This window comes from Schistocerca nitens, chromosome 10 (assembly GCF_023898315.1).
Source record: "Schistocerca nitens isolate TAMUIC-IGC-003100 chromosome 10, iqSchNite1.1, whole genome shotgun sequence".
Lineage (NCBI taxonomy): Eukaryota > Metazoa > Arthropoda > Insecta > Orthoptera > Acrididae > Schistocerca > Schistocerca nitens.
In genome coordinates, this window is record NC_064623.1 from 132,028,193 (window position 1) to 132,044,028 (window position 15,836).

Below are 15,836 nucleotides of genomic sequence, written 5' to 3' on the forward strand. Positions count from 1 at the left end.
CCAATTGTGCACTCGACTGTTCATGCCAACTCACTGCCTCGCACTTTACTACTGTGTACCACTCTTGTCGTCCAACTGCAAAACACTGGGCCACAACACGTTTCCGCGTCTCCATTGCACTGCGCAAACTACGAAACGCTCCCCAAACATGGCACTCACCCATGCAGACGACTTTTCCGACCTTCCACGACGCTCACGCAACGCTCACGCTAGTGAAAGCCTTATTTAGAGCTTGACGTCGCGCCCAAGCGAGTGAGCACATTTCGCCTACGGCTTAGGCCGCCCACCTAGTGTGGCTGCTCGGTGTCTGCAGGCAGCGAGGGGCTGCAAGCTTCCCGTGTTCGCGCCTGTGTCACCTCTGCTTGCTTGTCAGAGACAGAGTATCGCAAAACATACAACTCACTCCATGAATTGATTGCTACGGCATCTGTCATCAGCAGTCACAACTAGCAACACCAGTAGCAGCCGACTGCACGTAAAGAATGGGAATGTGCAGTGGGATTTTTGTGAACTCGGCGCAAGGCAGATCTTTCCGACATAGGTTTGAGAATCTTAAGGGCAGACTTGTACTGTTTCTAAATTCAGTGTAGCGGTGGGAGGAGGGTGCTTCCTGCGCGTAACATCACGCTTGCCAGTTGTGGCTGCTAATCGTTCGCTCGTATCTGCCTTGACACATTCGCTGGCTGTGAATTATCCCACTTGCGTGGCAGTGTGCGCATGTAGGTGTGTTAAAAATTCTGGAGGCGCTGGGTATCGATCCCAGTACCTCTCGCATGCTAAGCGAGCGCTCTACCATCTGAGCTACGCCCCCTGATGACAAATAGTGCTACATACAACCATATCAATATCACAGACCCCTTGCACTCCCATTATTCCGCAGACAAACACTATTCTCAATGTGTCCGTGAGGGTGTCTTTCAGGTTTCCTGCATTCTGTATCGAATCGTAGTTGGCCAAAATTAAAGTGGCGCGCACAACGTCGAAAATAGCGTTCGGCCACCGCTCTGAGTAAGACGAACGTGTTGTCCACTCTCTAGACTTCTTTGAGGTTAGGCCGTTATACCTAAGACAGATTTGCACTCGATGACACCTCGACAACAGCCGGTCCTCACATTTACGTCTTGCTCTCCTTACGTCAGTATACATCACATGAGCTGTGACGCTGGCTTTGCAACATCTTGCGTGTCTTTAGGCTCGCCGCGACCAACACTTACCATGCACTGTCCACAAAACATGGAGGCGCCGGGGCTTGAACCCGGGACCTTTCACATGCAAAGCGAACGCTCTACCAACTGAGCTACGCCCCCAAGGGCAACAAAGCTGCGCTGTTTTCCATTCTTTGCTACTCTGATGTGCACGGACCTGATGGTTGGTTGGTTTGTAGGGGTGAAGGGACCAGTGTACAAAGGCGCGGTCAAGTTCATATACACAAGAGTTCCAAGTAGTTTCGATGCTCTGGTATTACGACTACAAATTACGTCTGTATTTAACGTCTTAAATTGAAAGGACAGTCGACTGATGACCACAGCAGTTGAGTCCCATAGTGCTCAGAGCCATTTTTTGAAAGGACAGTCACAAACCTTGTCGACAATCACACCGCGCCTGAGGTAACAAGCACATCTGAAGCCCAATTGTGCACTCGACTGTTCATGCCAACTCACTGCCTCGCACTTTACTACTGTGTACCACTCTTGTCGTCCAACTGCAAAACACTGGGCCACAACACGTTTCCGCGTCTCCATTGCACTGCGCAAACTACGAAACGCTCCCCAAACATGGCACTCACCCATGCAGACGACTTTTCCGACTTTCCACGACGCTCACGCAACGCTCACGCTAGTGAAAGCCTTATTTAGAGCTTGACGTCGCGCCCAAGCGAGTGAGCACATTTCGCCTACGGCTTAGGCCGCCCACCTAGTGTGGCTGCTCGGTGTCTGCAGGCAGCGAGGGGCTGCAAGCTTCCCGTGTTCGCGCCTGTGTCACCTCTGCTTGCTTGTCAGAGACAGAGTATCGCAAAACATACAACTCACTCCATGAATTGATTGCTACGGCATCTGTCATCAGCAGTCACAACTAGCAACACCAGTAGCAGCCGACTGCACGTAAAGAATGGGAATGTGCAGTGGGATTTTTGTGAACTCGGCGCAAGGCAGATCTTTCCGACATAGGTTTGAGAATCTTAAGGGCAGACTTGTACTGTTTCTAAATTCAGTGTAGCGGTGGGAGGAGGGTGCTTCCTGCGCGTAACATCACGCTTGCCAGTTGTGGCTGCTAATCGTTCGCTCGTATCTGCCTTGACACATTCGCTGGCTGTGAATTATCCCACTTGCGTGGCAGTGTGCGCATGTAGGTGTGTTAAAAATTCTGGAGGCGCTGGGTATCGATCCCAGTACCTCTCGCATGCTAAGCGAGCGCTCTACCATCTGAGCTACGCCCCCTGATGACAAATAGTGCTACATACAACCATATCAATATCACAGACCCCTTGCACTCCCATTATTCCGCAGACAAACACTATTCTCAATGTGTCCGTGAGGGTGTCTTTCAGGTTTCCTGCATTCTGTATCGAATCGTAGTTGGCCAAAATTAAAGTGGCGCGCACAACGTCGAAAATAGCGTTCGGCCACCGCTCTGAGTAAGACGAACGTGTTGTCCACTCTCTAGACTTCTTTGAGGTTAGGCCGTTATACCTAAGACAGATTTGCACTCGATGACACCTCGACAACAGCCGGTCCTCACATTTACGTCTTGCTCTCCTTATGTCAGTATACATCACATGAGCTGTGACGCTGGCTTTGCAACATCTTGCGTGTCTTTAGGCTCGCCGCGACCAACACTTACCATGCACTGTCCACAAAACATGGAGGCGCCGGGGCTTGAACCCGGGACCTTTCACATGCAAAGCGAACGCTCTACCAACTGAGCTACGCCCCCAAGGGCAACAAAGCTGCGCTGTTTTCCATTCTTTGCTACTCTGATGTGCACGGACCTGATGGTTGGTTGGTTTGTAGGGGTGAAGGGACCAGTGTACAAAGGCGCGGTCAAGTTCATATACACAAGAGTTCCAAGTAGTTTCGATGCTCTGGTATTACGACTACAAATTACGTCTGTATTTAACGTCTTAAATTGAAAGGACAGTCGACTGATGACCACAGCAGTTGAGTCCCATAGTGCTCAGAGCCATTTTTTGAAAGGACAGTCACAAACCTTGTCGACAATCACACCGCGCCTGAGGTAACAAGCACATCTGAAGCCCAATTGTGCACTCGACTGTTCATGCCAACTCACTGCCTCGCACTTTACTACTGTGTACCACTCTTGTCGTCCAACTGCAAAACACTGGGCCACAACACGTTTCCGCGTCTCCATTGCACTGCGCAAACTACGAAACGCTCCCCAAACATGGCACTCACCCATGCAGACGACTTTTCCGACCTTCCACGACGCTCACGCAACGCTCACGCTAGTGAAAGCCTTATTTAGAGCTTGACGTCGCGCCCAAGCGAGTGAGCACATTTCGCCTACGGCTTAGGCCGCCCACCTAGTGTGGCTGCTCGGTGTCTGCAGGCAGCGAGGGGCTGCAAGCTTCCCGTGTTCGCGCCTGTGTCACCTCTGCTTGCTTGTCAGAGACAGAGTATCGCAAAACATACAACTCACTCCATGAATTGATTGCTACGGCATCTGTCATCAGCAGTCACAACTAGCAACACCAGTAGCAGCCGACTGCACGTAAAGAATGGGAATGTGCAGTGGGATTTTTGTGAACTCGGCGCAAGGCAGATCTTTCCGACATAGGTTTGAGAATCTTAAGGGCAGACTTGTACTGTTTCTAAATTCAGTGTAGCGGTGGGAGGAGGGTGCTTCCTGCGCGTAACATCACGCTTGCCAGTTGTGGCTGCTAATCGTTCGCTCGTATCTGCCTTGACACATTCGCTGGCTGTGAATTATCCCACTTGCGTGGCAGTGTGCGCATGTAGGTGTGTTAAAAATTCTGGAGGCGCTGGGTATCGATCCCAGTACCTCTCGCATGCTAAGCGAGCGCTCTACCATCTGAGCTACGCCCCCTGATGACAAATAGTGCTACATACAACCATATCAATATCACAGACCCCTTGCACTCCCATTATTCCGCAGACAAACACTATTCTCAATGTGTCCGTGAGGGTGTCTTTCAGGTTTCCTGCATTCTGTATCGAATCGTAGTTGGCCAAAATTAAAGTGGCGCGCACAACGTCGAAAATAGCGTTCGGCCACCGCTCTGAGTAAGACGAACGTGTTGTCCACTCTCTAGACTTCTTTGAGGTTAGGCCGTTATACCTAAGACAGATTTGCACTCGATGACACCTCGACAACAGCCGGTCCTCACATTTACGTCTTGCTCTCCTTACGTCAGTATACATCACATGAGCTGTGACGCTGGCTTTGCAACATCTTGCGTGTCTTTAGGCTCGCCGCGACCAACACTTACCATGCACTGTCCACAAAACATGGAGGCGCCGGGGCTTGAACCCGGGACCTTTCACATGCAAAGCGAACGCTCTACCAACTGAGCTACGCCCCCAAGGGCAACAAAGCTGCGCTGTTTTCCATTCTTTGCTACTCTGATGTGCACGGACCTGATGGTTGGTTGGTTTGTAGGGGTGAAGGGACCAGTGTACAAAGGCGCGGTCAAGTTCATATACACAAGAGTTCCAAGTAGTTTCGATGCTCTGGTATTACGACTACAAATTACGTCTGTATTTAACGTCTTAAATTGAAAGGACAGTCGACTGATGACCACAGCAGTTGAGTCCCATAGTGCTCAGAGCCATTTTTTGAAAGGACAGTCACAAACCTTGTCGACAATCACACCGCGCCTGAGGTAACAAGCACATCTGAAGCCCAATTGTGCACTCGACTGTTCATGCCAACTCACTGCCTCGCACTTTACTACTGTGTACCACTCTTGTCGTCCAACTGCAAAACACTGGGCCACAACACGTTTCCGCGTCTCCATTGCACTGCGCAAACTACGAAACGCTCCCCAAACATGGCACTCACCCATGCAGACGACTTTTCCGACCTTCCACGACGCTCACGCAACGCTCACGCTAGTGAAAGCCTTATTTAGAGCTTGACGTCGCGCCCAAGCGAGTGAGCACATTTCGCCTACGGCTTAGGCCGCCCACCTAGTGTGGCTGCTCGGTGTCTGCAGGCAGCGAGGGGCTGCAAGCTTCCCGTGTTCGCGCCTGTGTCACCTCTGCTTGCTTGTCAGAGACAGAGTATCGCAAAACATACAACTCACTCCATGAATTGATTGCTACGGCATCTGTCATCAGCAGTCACAACTAGCAACACCAGTAGCAGCCGACTGCACGTAAAGAATGGGAATGTGCAGTGGGATTTTTGTGAACTCGGCGCAAGGCAGATCTTTCCGACATAGGTTTGAGAATCTTAAGGGCAGACTTGTACTGTTTCTAAATTCAGTGTAGCGGTGGGAGGAGGGTGCTTCCTGCGCGTAACATCACGCTTGCCAGTTGTGGCTGCTAATCGTTCGCTCGTATCTGCCTTGACACATTCGCTGGCTGTGAATTATCCCACTTGCGTGGCAGTGTGCGCATGTAGGTGTGTTAAAAATTCTGGAGGCGCTGGGTATCGATCCCAGTACCTCTCGCATGCTAAGCGAGCGCTCTACCATCTGAGCTACGCCCCCTGATGACAAATAGTGCTACATACAACCATATCAATATCACAGACCCCTTGCACTCCCATTATTCCGCAGACAAACACTATTCTCAATGTGTCCGTGAGGGTGTCTTTCAGGTTTCCTGCATTCTGTATCGAATCGTAGTTGGCCAAAATTAAAGTGGCGCGCACAACGTCGAAAATAGCGTTCGGCCACCGCTCTGAGTAAGACGAACGTGTTGTCCACTCTCTAGACTTCTTTGAGGTTAGGCCGTTATACCTAAGACAGATTTGCACTCGATGACACCTCGACAACAGCCGGTCCTCACATTTACGTCTTGCTCTCCTTACGTCAGTATACATCACATGAGCTGTGACGCTGGCTTTGCAACATCTTGCGTGTCTTTAGGCTCGCCGCGACCAACACTTACCATGCACTGTCCACAAAACATGGAGGCGCCGGGGCTTGAACCCGGGACCTTTCACATGCAAAGCGAACGCTCTACCAACTGAGCTACGCCCCCAAGGGCAACAAAGCTGCGCTGTTTTCCATTCTTTGCTACTCTGATGTGCACGGACCTGATGGTTGGTTGGTTTGTAGGGGTGAAGGGACCAGTGTACAAAGGCGCGGTCAAGTTCATATACACAAGAGTTCCAAGTAGTTTCGATGCTCTGGTATTACGACTACAAATTACGTCTGTATTTAACGTCTTAAATTGAAAGGACAGTCGACTGATGACCACAGCAGTTGAGTCCCATAGTGCTCAGAGCCATTTTTTGAAAGGACAGTCACAAACCTTGTCGACAATCACACCGCGCCTGAGGTAACAAGCACATCTGAAGCCCAATTGTGCACTCGACTGTTCATGCCAACTCACTGCCTCGCACTTTACTACTGTGTACCACTCTTGTCGTCCAACTGCAAAACACTGGGCCACAACACGTTTCCGCGTCTCCATTGCACTGCGCAAACTACGAAACGCTCCCCAAACATGGCACTCACCCATGCAGACGACTTTTCCGACCTTCCACGACGCTCACGCAACGCTCACGCTAGTGAAAGCCTTATTTAGAGCTTGACGTCGCGCCCAAGCGAGTGAGCACATTTCGCCTACGGCTTAGGCCGCCCACCTAGTGTGGCTGCTCGGTGTCTGCAGGCAGCGAGGGGCTGCAAGCTTCCCGTGTTCGCGCCTGTGTCACCTCTGCTTGCTTGTCAGAGACAGAGTATCGCAAAACATACAACTCACTCCATGAATTGATTGCTACGGCATCTGTCATCAGCAGTCACAACTAGCAACACCAGTAGCAGCCGACTGCACGTAAAGAATGGGAATGTGCAGTGGGATTTTTGTGAACTCGGCGCAAGGCAGATCTTTCCGACATAGGTTTGAGAATCTTAAGGGCAGACTTGTACTGTTTCTAAATTCAGTGTAGCGGTGGGAGGAGGGTGCTTCCTGCGCGTAACATCACGCTTGCCAGTTGTGGCTGCTAATCGTTCGCTCGTATCTGCCTTGACACATTCGCTGGCTGTGAATTATCCCACTTGCGTGGCAGTGTGCGCATGTAGGTGTGTTAAAAATTCTGGAGGCGCTGGGTATCGATCCCAGTACCTCTCGCATGCTAAGCGAGCGCTCTACCATCTGAGCTACGCCCCCTGATGACAAATAGTGCTACATACAACCATATCAATATCACAGACCCCTTGCACTCCCATTATTCCGCAGACAAACACTATTCTCAATGTGTCCGTGAGGGTGTCTTTCAGGTTTCCTGCATTCTGTATCGAATCGTAGTTGGCCAAAATTAAAGTGGCGCGCACAACGTCGAAAATAGCGTTCGGCCACCGCTCTGAGTAAGACGAACGTGTTGTCCACTCTCTAGACTTCTTTGAGGTTAGGCCGTTATACCTAAGACAGATTTGCACTCGATGACACCTCGACAACAGCCGGTCCTCACATTTACGTCTTGCTCTCCTTACGTCAGTATACATCACATGAGCTGTGACGCTGGCTTTGCAACATCTTGCGTGTCTTTAGGCTCGCCGCGACCAACACTTACCATGCACTGTCCACAAAACATGGAGGCGCCGGGGCTTGAACCCGGGACCTTTCACATGCAAAGCGAACGCTCTACCAACTGAGCTACGCCCCCAAGGGCAACAAAGCTGCGCTGTTTTCCATTCTTTGCTACTCTGATGTGCACGGACCTGATGGTTGGTTGGTTTGTAGGGGTGAAGGGACCAGTGTACAAAGGCGCGGTCAAGTTCATATACACAAGAGTTCCAAGTAGTTTCGATGCTCTGGTATTACGACTACAAATTACGTCTGTATTTAACGTCTTAAATTGAAAGGACAGTCGACTGATGACCACAGCAGTTGAGTCCCATAGTGCTCAGAGCCATTTTTTGAAAGGACAGTCACAAACCTTGTCGACAATCACACCGCGCCTGAGGTAACAAGCACATCTGAAGCCCAATTGTGCACTCGACTGTTCATGCCAACTCACTGCCTCGCACTTTACTACTGTGTACCACTCTTGTCGTCCAACTGCAAAACACTGGGCCACAACACGTTTCCGCGTCTCCATTGCACTGCGCAAACTACGAAACGCTCCCCAAACATGGCACTCACCCATGCAGACGACTTTTCCGACTTTCCACGACGCTCACGCAACGCTCACGCTAGTGAAAGCCTTATTTAGAGCTTGACGTCGCGCCCAAGCGAGTGAGCACATTTCGCCTACGGCTTAGGCCGCCCACCTAGTGTGGCTGCTCGGTGTCTGCAGGCAGCGAGGGGCTGCAAGCTTCCCGTGTTCGCGCCTGTGTCACCTCTGCTTGCTTGTCAGAGACAGAGTATCGCAAAACATACAACTCACTCCATGAATTGATTGCTACGGCATCTGTCATCAGCAGTCACAACTAGCAACACCAGTAGCAGCCGACTGCACGTAAAGAATGGGAATGTGCAGTGGGATTTTTGTGAACTCGGCGCAAGGCAGATCTTTCCGACATAGGTTTGAGAATCTTAAGGGCAGACTTGTACTGTTTCTAAATTCAGTGTAGCGGTGGGAGGAGGGTGCTTCCTGCGCGTAACATCACGCTTGCCAGTTGTGGCTGCTAATCGTTCGCTCGTATCTGCCTTGACACATTCGCTGGCTGTGAATTATCCCACTTGCGTGGCAGTGTGCGCATGTAGGTGTGTTAAAAATTCTGGAGGCGCTGGGTATCGATCCCAGTACCTCTCGCATGCTAAGCGAGCGCTCTACCATCTGAGCTACGCCCCCTGATGACAAATAGTGCTACATACAACCATATCAATATCACAGACCCCTTGCACTCCCATTATTCCGCAGACAAACACTATTCTCAATGTGTCCGTGAGGGTGTCTTTCAGGTTTCCTGCATTCTGTATCGAATCGTAGTTGGCCAAAATTAAAGTGGCGCGCACAACGTCGAAAATAGCGTTCGGCCACCGCTCTGAGTAAGACGAACGTGTTGTCCACTCTCTAGACTTCTTTGAGGTTAGGCCGTTATACCTAAGACAGATTTGCACTCGATGACACCTCGACAACAGCCGGTCCTCACATTTACGTCTTGCTCTCCTTACGTCAGTATACATCACATGAGCTGTGACGCTGGCTTTGCAACATCTTGCGTGTCTTTAGGCTCGCCGCGACCAACACTTACCATGCACTGTCCACAAAACATGGAGGCGCCGGGGCTTGAACCCGGGACCTTTCACATGCAAAGCGAACGCTCTACCAACTGAGCTACGCCCCCAAGGGCAACAAAGCTGCGCTGTTTTCCATTCTTTGCTACTCTGATGTGCACGGACCTGATGGTTGGTTGGTTTGTAGGGGTGAAGGGACCAGTGTACAAAGGCGCGGTCAAGTTCATATACACAAGAGTTCCAAGTAGTTTCGATGCTCTGGTATTACGACTACAAATTACGTCTGTATTTAACGTCTTAAATTGAAAGGACAGTCGACTGATGACCACAGCAGTTGAGTCCCATAGTGCTCAGAGCCATTTTTTGAAAGGACAGTCACAAACCTTGTCGACAATCACACCGCGCCTGAGGTAACAAGCACATCTGAAGCCCAATTGTGCACTCGACTGTTCATGCCAACTCACTGCCTCGCACTTTACTACTGTGTACCACTCTTGTCGTCCAACTGCAAAACACTGGGCCACAACACGTTTCCGCGTCTCCATTGCACTGCGCAAACTACGAAACGCTCCCCAAACATGGCACTCACCCATGCAGACGACTTTTCCGACCTTCCACGACGCTCACGCAACGCTCACGCTAGTGAAAGCCTTATTTAGAGCTTGACGTCGCGCCCAAGCGAGTGAGCACATTTCGCCTACGGCTTAGGCCGCCCACCTAGTGTGGCTGCTCGGTGTCTGCAGGCAGCGAGGGGCTGCAAGCTTCCCGTGTTCGCGCCTGTGTCACCTCTGCTTGCTTGTCAGAGACAGAGTATCGCAAAACATACAACTCACTCCATGAATTGATTGCTACGGCATCTGTCATCAGCAGTCACAACTAGCAACACCAGTAGCAGCCGACTGCACGTAAAGAATGGGAATGTGCAGTGGGATTTTTGTGAACTCGGCGCAAGGCAGATCTTTCCGACATAGGTTTGAGAATCTTAAGGGCAGACTTGTACTGTTTCTAAATTCAGTGTAGCGGTGGGAGGAGGGTGCTTCCTGCGCGTAACATCACGCTTGCCAGTTGTGGCTGCTAATCGTTCGCTCGTATCTGCCTTGACACATTCGCTGGCTGTGAATTATCCCACTTGCGTGGCAGTGTGCGCATGTAGGTGTGTTAAAAATTCTGGAGGCGCTGGGTATCGATCCCAGTACCTCTCGCATGCTAAGCGAGCGCTCTACCATCTGAGCTACGCCCCCTGATGACAAATAGTGCTACATACAACCATATCAATATCACAGACCCCTTGCACTCCCATTATTCCGCAGACAAACACTATTCTCAATGTGTCCGTGAGGGTGTCTTTCAGGTTTCCTGCATTCTGTATCGAATCGTAGTTGGCCAAAATTAAAGTGGCGCGCACAACGTCGAAAATAGCGTTCGGCCACCGCTCTGAGTAAGACGAACGTGTTGTCCACTCTCTAGACTTCTTTGAGGTTAGGCCGTTATACCTAAGACAGATTTGCACTCGATGACACCTCGACAACAGCCGGTCCTCACATTTACGTCTTGCTCTCCTTACGTCAGTATACATCACATGAGCTGTGACGCTGGCTTTGCAACATCTTGCGTGTCTTTAGGCTCGCCGCGACCAACACTTACCATGCACTGTCCACAAAACATGGAGGCGCCGGGGCTTGAACCCGGGACCTTTCACATGCAAAGCGAACGCTCTACCAACTGAGCTACGCCCCCAAGGGCAACAAAGCTGCGCTGTTTTCCATTCTTTGCTACTCTGATGTGCACGGACCTGATGGTTGGTTGGTTTGTAGGGGTGAAGGGACCAGTGTACAAAGGCGCGGTCAAGTTCATATACACAAGAGTTCCAAGTAGTTTCGATGCTCTGGTATTACGACTACAAATTACGTCTGTATTTAACGTCTTAAATTGAAAGGACAGTCGACTGATGACCACAGCAGTTGAGTCCCATAGTGCTCAGAGCCATTTTTTGAAAGGACAGTCACAAACCTTGTCGACAATCACACCGCGCCTGAGGTAACAAGCACATCTGAAGCCCAATTGTGCACTCGACTGTTCATGCCAACTCACTGCCTCGCACTTTACTACTGTGTACCACTCTTGTCGTCCAACTGCAAAACACTGGGCCACAACACGTTTCCGCGTCTCCATTGCACTGCGCAAACTACGAAACGCTCCCCAAACATGGCACTCACCCATGCAGACGACTTTTCCGACCTTCCACGACGCTCACGCAACGCTCACGCTAGTGAAAGCCTTATTTAGAGCTTGACGTCGCGCCCAAGCGAGTGAGCACATTTCGCCTACGGCTTAGGCCGCCCACCTAGTGTGGCTGCTCGGTGTCTGCAGGCAGCGAGGGGCTGCAAGCTTCCCGTGTTCGCGCCTGTGTCACCTCTGCTTGCTTGTCAGAGACAGAGTATCGCAAAACATACAACTCACTCCATGAATTGATTGCTACGGCATCTGTCATCAGCAGTCACAACTAGCAACACCAGTAGCAGCCGACTGCACGTAAAGAATGGGAATGTGCAGTGGGATTTTTGTGAACTCGGCGCAAGGCAGATCTTTCCGACATAGGTTTGAGAATCTTAAGGGCAGACTTGTACTGTTTCTAAATTCAGTGTAGCGGTGGGAGGAGGGTGCTTCCTGCGCGTAACATCACGCTTGCCAGTTGTGGCTGCTAATCGTTCGCTCGTATCTGCCTTGACACATTCGCTGGCTGTGAATTATCCCACTTGCGTGGCAGTGTGCGCATGTAGGTGTGTTAAAAATTCTGGAGGCGCTGGGTATCGATCCCAGTACCTCTCGCATGCTAAGCGAGCGCTCTACCATCTGAGCTACGCCCCCTGATGACAAATAGTGCTACATACAACCATATCAATATCACAGACCCCTTGCACTCCCATTATTCCGCAGACAAACACTATTCTCAATGTGTCCGTGAGGGTGTCTTTCAGGTTTCCTGCATTCTGTATCGAATCGTAGTTGGCCAAAATTAAAGTGGCGCGCACAACGTCGAAAATAGCGTTCGGCCACCGCTCTGAGTAAGACGAACGTGTTGTCCACTCTCTAGACTTCTTTGAGGTTAGGCCGTTATACCTAAGACAGATTTGCACTCGATGACACCTCGACAACAGCCGGTCCTCACATTTACGTCTTGCTCTCCTTACGTCAGTATACATCACATGAGCTGTGACGCTGGCTTTGCAACATCTTGCGTGTCTTTAGGCTCGCCGCGACCAACACTTACCATGCACTGTCCACAAAACATGGAGGCGCCGGGGCTTGAACCCGGGACCTTTCACATGCAAAGCGAACGCTCTACCAACTGAGCTACGCCCCCAAGGGCAACAAAGCTGCGCTGTTTTCCATTCTTTGCTACTCTGATGTGCACGGACCTGATGGTTGGTTGGTTTGTAGGGGTGAAGGGACCAGTGTACAAAGGCGCGGTCAAGTTCATATACACAAGAGTTCCAAGTAGTTTCGATGCTCTGGTATTACGACTACAAATTACGTCTGTATTTAACGTCTTAAATTGAAAGGACAGTCGACTGATGACCACAGCAGTTGAGTCCCATAGTGCTCAGAGCCATTTTTTGAAAGGACAGTCACAAACCTTGTCGACAATCACACCGCGCCTGAGGTAACAAGCACATCTGAAGCCCAATTGTGCACTCGACTGTTCATGCCAACTCACTGCCTCGCACTTTACTACTGTGTACCACTCTTGTCGTCCAACTGCAAAACACTGGGCCACAACACGTTTCCGCGTCTCCATTGCACTGCGCAAACTACGAAACGCTCCCCAAACATGGCACTCACCCATGCAGACGACTTTTCCGACTTTCCACGACGCTCACGCAACGCTCACGCTAGTGAAAGCCTTATTTAGAGCTTGACGTCGCGCCCAAGCGAGTGAGCACATTTCGCCTACGGCTTAGGCCGCCCACCTAGTGTGGCTGCTCGGTGTCTGCAGGCAGCGAGGGGCTGCAAGCTTCCCGTGTTCGCGCCTGTGTCACCTCTGCTTGCTTGTCAGAGACAGAGTATCGCAAAACATACAACTCACTCCATGAATTGATTGCTACGGCATCTGTCATCAGCAGTCACAACTAGCAACACCAGTAGCAGCCGACTGCACGTAAAGAATGGGAATGTGCAGTGGGATTTTTGTGAACTCGGCGCAAGGCAGATCTTTCCGACATAGGTTTGAGAATCTTAAGGGCAGACTTGTACTGTTTCTAAATTCAGTGTAGCGGTGGGAGGAGGGTGCTTCCTGCGCGTAACATCACGCTTGCCAGTTGTGGCTGCTAATCGTTCGCTCGTATCTGCCTTGACACATTCGCTGGCTGTGAATTATCCCACTTGCGTGGCAGTGTGCGCATGTAGGTGTGTTAAAAATTCTGGAGGCGCTGGGTATCGATCCCAGTACCTCTCGCATGCTAAGCGAGCGCTCTACCATCTGAGCTACGCCCCCTGATGACAAATAGTGCTACATACAACCATATCAATATCACAGACCCCTTGCACTCCCATTATTCCGCAGACAAACACTATTCTCAATGTGTCCGTGAGGGTGTCTTTCAGGTTTCCTGCATTCTGTATCGAATCGTAGTTGGCCAAAATTAAAGTGGCGCGCACAACGTCGAAAATAGCGTTCGGCCACCGCTCTGAGTAAGACGAACGTGTTGTCCACTCTCTAGACTTCTTTGAGGTTAGGCCGTTATACCTAAGACAGATTTGCACTCGATGACACCTCGACAACAGCCGGTCCTCACATTTACGTCTTGCTCTCCTTACGTCAGTATACATCACATGAGCTGTGACGCTGGCTTTGCAACATCTTGCGTGTCTTTAGGCTCGCCGCGACCAACACTTACCATGCACTGTCCACAAAACATGGAGGCGCCGGGGCTTGAACCCGGGACCTTTCACATGCAAAGCGAACGCTCTACCAACTTTTTTTTTTTTTTTTTTTTCTTTTGTTTTTTTTTTTTTTTGCTCGTAGCTCCATTCTGGCCGGCAAAATTTATAATCCATTTCTTCAGGACTACTTCAAGTGCGCTTCATACTGGCTTTCCAGAGCTTACTGCACTCGCCTTGTCACAGCTCTGTTGAAGTGTGAAGGTAACTAATACTGAGAAACTCTTATCTACGCTCAGTCTTGTATCCCACCCTTTGGTTGTCGTCGTCGCTAATCAGATGAAGGTAGACTGCTCCACGATTGAGCTTCGTCTCCACTCACGGTGCACATGTAGTGCAAAGACAACCTTTCTTTTCCGTTGCATGCAAGATTACTGTCGGCTCTTCTACAGCAATCGACCTATGTAATTTACTGGTGTCAGATTCTTGCCATACCAAACGGTCCCTTCATGACCGTAGTGCTACACAAAGCGTGCTGCGGCAGGCATTTGTTCTTCATTGCAGAGCTGCAAACGTGGGTGAGCTCCACCTACTCTTCCGCACGGTCAAAACGGCAGGGCTCGTCCGGGATTTGAACCCGGGACCTCCTGCAGCCAAAGCAGGAATCATACCCCTTTTTTTTTTTTTTTTTTTCTCTTTTTTAATTTTTTTTGTGTCGGGCCTCCATCCACCCCTTATAGCCCGTCCTTCTGCTCGCCATTAATTCACCTTCGTCGGTGTGGCATCAAAGGCCTTTGATTTAAGGAAAATGAAAACGATGTGGATTACATGCTTCGCTTACGATACAAGCATCCATATTAAGGAAATAGTAACTGAAATTTATGGCGGCTCCAGTGCCTTGTGGTAACAGAAAACGTCAAGGAAGTTAAAAGAAAATTGAAAATCCATTGCTTCTAAAATTAAAAAGCTTTGTTCTGAACTCTGCGAAATTGAAAGAGAACTAAAATATTGCTCGAAAGAGAAAACTGAATTTTCTTCTTCTTACGAAATGAAGCTTGATCTCTTGCCAATTGATTACTTCAGTGGTGTTAGTAACTTGTGGTTCGGTCAACATGACATATTATTCGCCTTATAGATGGTCCGTCTGATCTTGAGTGAGTAGCTGCTGAATGTTCGTTAACATGAAATTCAATCAATTGATGTGGTAGTCTTTTTTTTTTTTTTTGTTTTTTTTTTTTTTTTTTTGTTTATATTACAGTTTTGAGCAGGTAGTTGGCGAAGTTATCCTTATAGTTTTTCGTTTTCATTAGCATATGGTGCTGAGTTGTAAGATAGACACAGAAGTCTTCTTTACTCTTGTCTTCTTTTGTATATAAGTAATGTACAGTAGCGGCTTTTAACCAGTTTAGTGCGTTCCTTCTCGTCCGTGGGTACGGGGTATCGTCCGGCGTCAGAAAGGCAGCAGGTGTTATATATCTGGGCGATGTTCTACTAATGAGTGCTAACTTGTTCGTGATATATTCCCATATATCTTTTATGTTGTCGCACACAAACCTGTGTTCATCAGTATCCATTAAATTACACGTTGTGCACAAAGGTGATTCTGCGAGGTGTATGTTATGT

At 49.8% G+C, this 15,836-nt stretch overlaps 17 non-coding genes across 17 annotated transcripts; all 17 read right to left on the bottom strand.

Moving 5' to 3' along the window:
* Nucleotides 1-738: 738 nt before the first annotated feature.
* On the bottom strand, nt 739-811 carry Trnaa-agc (transfer RNA alanine (anticodon AGC)). The gene has a single exon. It is a non-coding gene; the product is annotated as a tRNA-Ala (tRNA).
* Nucleotides 812-1,234: 423 nt separating this feature from the next.
* Trnaa-ugc (transfer RNA alanine (anticodon UGC)) lies at nt 1,235-1,307 on the bottom strand. Its single transcript has one exon. It is a non-coding gene; the product is annotated as a tRNA-Ala (tRNA).
* Nucleotides 1,308-2,365: 1,058 nt separating this feature from the next.
* Trnaa-agc (transfer RNA alanine (anticodon AGC)) lies at nt 2,366-2,438 on the bottom strand. The gene has a single exon. It is a non-coding gene; the product is annotated as a tRNA-Ala (tRNA).
* A 423-nt stretch (nt 2,439-2,861) lies between these two features.
* Nucleotides 2,862-2,934, bottom strand: Trnaa-ugc (transfer RNA alanine (anticodon UGC)). The gene has a single exon. It is a non-coding gene; the product is annotated as a tRNA-Ala (tRNA).
* Nucleotides 2,935-3,992: 1,058 nt separating this feature from the next.
* On the bottom strand, nt 3,993-4,065 carry Trnaa-agc (transfer RNA alanine (anticodon AGC)). Its single transcript has one exon. It is a non-coding gene; the product is annotated as a tRNA-Ala (tRNA).
* Nucleotides 4,066-4,488: 423 nt separating this feature from the next.
* Nucleotides 4,489-4,561, bottom strand: Trnaa-ugc (transfer RNA alanine (anticodon UGC)). Its single transcript has one exon. It is a non-coding gene; the product is annotated as a tRNA-Ala (tRNA).
* Nucleotides 4,562-5,619: 1,058 nt separating this feature from the next.
* On the bottom strand, nt 5,620-5,692 carry Trnaa-agc (transfer RNA alanine (anticodon AGC)). The gene has a single exon. It is a non-coding gene; the product is annotated as a tRNA-Ala (tRNA).
* A 423-nt stretch (nt 5,693-6,115) lies between these two features.
* Nucleotides 6,116-6,188, bottom strand: Trnaa-ugc (transfer RNA alanine (anticodon UGC)). The gene has a single exon. It is a non-coding gene; the product is annotated as a tRNA-Ala (tRNA).
* A 1,058-nt stretch (nt 6,189-7,246) lies between these two features.
* Nucleotides 7,247-7,319, bottom strand: Trnaa-agc (transfer RNA alanine (anticodon AGC)). Its single transcript has one exon. It is a non-coding gene; the product is annotated as a tRNA-Ala (tRNA).
* A 423-nt stretch (nt 7,320-7,742) lies between these two features.
* On the bottom strand, nt 7,743-7,815 carry Trnaa-ugc (transfer RNA alanine (anticodon UGC)). Its single transcript has one exon. It is a non-coding gene; the product is annotated as a tRNA-Ala (tRNA).
* Nucleotides 7,816-8,873: 1,058 nt separating this feature from the next.
* Nucleotides 8,874-8,946, bottom strand: Trnaa-agc (transfer RNA alanine (anticodon AGC)). The gene has a single exon. It is a non-coding gene; the product is annotated as a tRNA-Ala (tRNA).
* A 423-nt stretch (nt 8,947-9,369) lies between these two features.
* Nucleotides 9,370-9,442, bottom strand: Trnaa-ugc (transfer RNA alanine (anticodon UGC)). The gene has a single exon. It is a non-coding gene; the product is annotated as a tRNA-Ala (tRNA).
* Nucleotides 9,443-10,500: 1,058 nt separating this feature from the next.
* On the bottom strand, nt 10,501-10,573 carry Trnaa-agc (transfer RNA alanine (anticodon AGC)). Its single transcript has one exon. It is a non-coding gene; the product is annotated as a tRNA-Ala (tRNA).
* Nucleotides 10,574-10,996: 423 nt separating this feature from the next.
* Nucleotides 10,997-11,069, bottom strand: Trnaa-ugc (transfer RNA alanine (anticodon UGC)). The gene has a single exon. It is a non-coding gene; the product is annotated as a tRNA-Ala (tRNA).
* Nucleotides 11,070-12,127: 1,058 nt separating this feature from the next.
* Nucleotides 12,128-12,200, bottom strand: Trnaa-agc (transfer RNA alanine (anticodon AGC)). Its single transcript has one exon. It is a non-coding gene; the product is annotated as a tRNA-Ala (tRNA).
* Nucleotides 12,201-12,623: 423 nt separating this feature from the next.
* On the bottom strand, nt 12,624-12,696 carry Trnaa-ugc (transfer RNA alanine (anticodon UGC)). The gene has a single exon. It is a non-coding gene; the product is annotated as a tRNA-Ala (tRNA).
* A 1,058-nt stretch (nt 12,697-13,754) lies between these two features.
* On the bottom strand, nt 13,755-13,827 carry Trnaa-agc (transfer RNA alanine (anticodon AGC)). The gene has a single exon. It is a non-coding gene; the product is annotated as a tRNA-Ala (tRNA).
* Nucleotides 13,828-15,836: the final 2,009 nt, after the last annotated feature.